Source organism: Acomys minous (assembly GCF_964271855.1).
Source record: "Acomys minous genome assembly, chromosome: 11".
NCBI classification, from domain to species: Eukaryota; Metazoa; Chordata; class Mammalia; order Rodentia; family Muridae; genus Acomys; species Acomys minous.
Genome location: NC_140492.1, coordinates 75,503,307 through 75,505,785, shown reverse-complemented (window position 1 = coordinate 75,505,785; position 2,479 = coordinate 75,503,307). Strand labels below are relative to the sequence as shown.

The following is a 2,479-nucleotide window of genomic DNA, read 5'->3' as shown; positions in this document are numbered from 1 at the left end:
CTTACATAACATAATTTGCTTGTTTCTAAGGATACAAAGGTCTATGTAATTTCAGCCATTACAGCAAGTGTTCAAAAAGATCTCAAGTGTTACACTGACACTGATGTTATCAATGTTACAAAAAGAGAGGGGGAAAATGACAGGCGACAGTGAAGAGTACCAGAGACCCAGCACAAACCTTAGGCCATCTCCCTTCCTTTGACTGGCAAGATATTTTCACAGATAACACACACACACACACACACACACACACACACACACACACACACACACATCCTGGTTTTACCTCTGTTTTCCCTAACCTGCTTGGCCTGGGGAACTTAAACCTCATCCTCACCCTCGTCCTCCTCCTTGAACTTGCCCTGCCCATCAGCCATGGCATACTGGTACTGCTGGTACTTTGACACCAGGTCACTCATGTTGCCCTCCACCTGGGTGAACTCCATACTGTCCATGCTGAGTACCAGTGCAAGAAACCCTTGCACCAGAATATGGCAGTGAACTGCTCCAAGATGCACTTGAACAACTCTTAGATGGCGGTCTTGTTGCCAATGAAGGTGGCTGACATCTTAAGACCTCGAGGAAGGATGCCACACATGGCTGTCTTCACGTTGTTGGTGATCCACTCCACAAAGTAGCTCCTGTTCTTGTTCTGTACTCTGAGAATCTACTCATCCACCTCCTTCATGTAGATGTGGCCTCAGAAAATGGCAGCCATGGTCAGGCACTGGCCATGGTGGGGGTCACAGGAGACCATCATGTTCTTGGAGTTGAACATCTGCTGGATGAGCTCGGCACTACTGAGTGCCCTGCTGGACAGAGGTGCGAAGTCTGGCATGAAGAACTGAAGGCATGAAAAGGGCACCATGTTCACAGCCAGTTTGTGAAGGTCTGCATTAAGCTGGCCTGGGAAGCATAGGCAGGTGGTCACCCCGAACATGGTGGCTGATACCAGGTGGTTGAGATCACCATAGGTGGGTGTGGTCAGATTGTGGGTATGGAAGCAGATGTCATACAGGGCCTCATTGTCAATGCAGTAGGTTTCATCTGTGTTCTCTACTAGCTGGTGCATGGAGACAGTGGCATTGTAGGGCTCTACCACAGTGTCAGAGAGCTTAGGTGAAGGCATGACGATGAAGGTGTTCATGATGCAGTCTGAGTATTCCTCTCTGATCTTGCTGATGACAAGGGTCCCCATGGCTGAGCCAATGCCTCCCCCACTGTGCGTGAGTCAGCTGGAAGGAAGCCCTGGAGACAGTCACAGCTTTCAAATTCCTTCCTCACAACATCCAGGACAGAGTCCACCAGCTCAGCCCTATACCCAGTTGTTTTCTGCATCTCTCTGGCCAAACATGAAGTTGACTGGCCTGAAAATCTGCCCAAATGGTCCAGACCTGACTGAGTCCATTGGGCCCTGTTCCAGGTCCACCAGGACGGCCCAAGGTACATATTTATTACAAGTGGCTTCATTGTCATGTACATTGATTCTTTCCAGTAGCAAATCATGTCTGCATGGTAATTTCCAGGAGAGTTGATACCATGCTCATCACTGATGACCTCCTAAAACTTGGCACTGATCTGGTTGCCACACTTGCCTGCCTGGATGTGCACAATCTTCCTCATGGTACCTCATTAGCTTCTTGCTGGCTTGGGTCTGTGTCAATGGGTCTGACTATCCTCCCATAACTAGTTTTTAAAGGAACCAAAACTTCAATCACACACTTTATAATAGGTGAATGTTTAAACAAACTATGATATAATTATACCATGGACTTAGCAGGGTGAAAGGAGCAAAAGTCTAATAGAGGAACAACCTGAGTGAGTTTCAAGAAAAATATACTAAGTAAAAAGCCAGTATTGAAATCTCACATGCTGGTGGTGCAGACCTTTAATCCCAGAACTCAGGGAGACAGAGGCAGGTGGATTGCTGAGAGTTCAAGGCCAGCCTGGGCTACGCTGTCAGTACAGAACAGCCAAAGCTACACAGAAAAACTCTGTCTTGAAAAAAGAAAAAGAAAAGAAAAGAAAGCTCACATACTATATGATTGCACTATATAAAATTTTGGGTGTTTAGGGGTCATGGTTTTTTGTTTTATTAGTTTGTTTACTTTTAATTTATTCACTTCACCTTCATTGTAGCCCCCTCCCTCATCTCCTCCTGGTACCACCCTACCTCCCTCTCCCTACTAACCCCCTTCTCTTAGTCCTCAGAAACAGGGAACCCTCCTCCCCTACCTTCTGACCACAGCCTATCAAGCCTCATGAGGATTGCCTGCATTCTATTCCTCTGTTTCTGGCATGGCCACCCCACCAGGGGCAAGTAATCAATGAGTGAACAACAGGGTCCATGTCAAAGGGAGCCCTTACTCCCCTTATTATAGGGCTCACATGAATACTGTGCTGCCTGTTGACTACGTATGAGATGAGGACTAGGTTCTTTCTGTGCATAGCCCTTGGCTGGTGCATCAGTCTCTTCTGG

At 47.2% G+C, this 2,479-nt stretch overlaps 1 pseudogene across 1 annotated transcript; it reads right to left on the bottom strand.

Annotated features, from left to right (window-relative positions):
- Positions 1-260: 260 nt before the first annotated feature.
- Positions 261-1,790, bottom strand: LOC311609008 (tubulin beta-2B chain-like; annotated as a pseudogene). Its single transcript has one exon. The product of its transcript is annotated as a tubulin beta-2B chain-like (transcript).
- Positions 1,791-2,479: the final 689 nt, after the last annotated feature.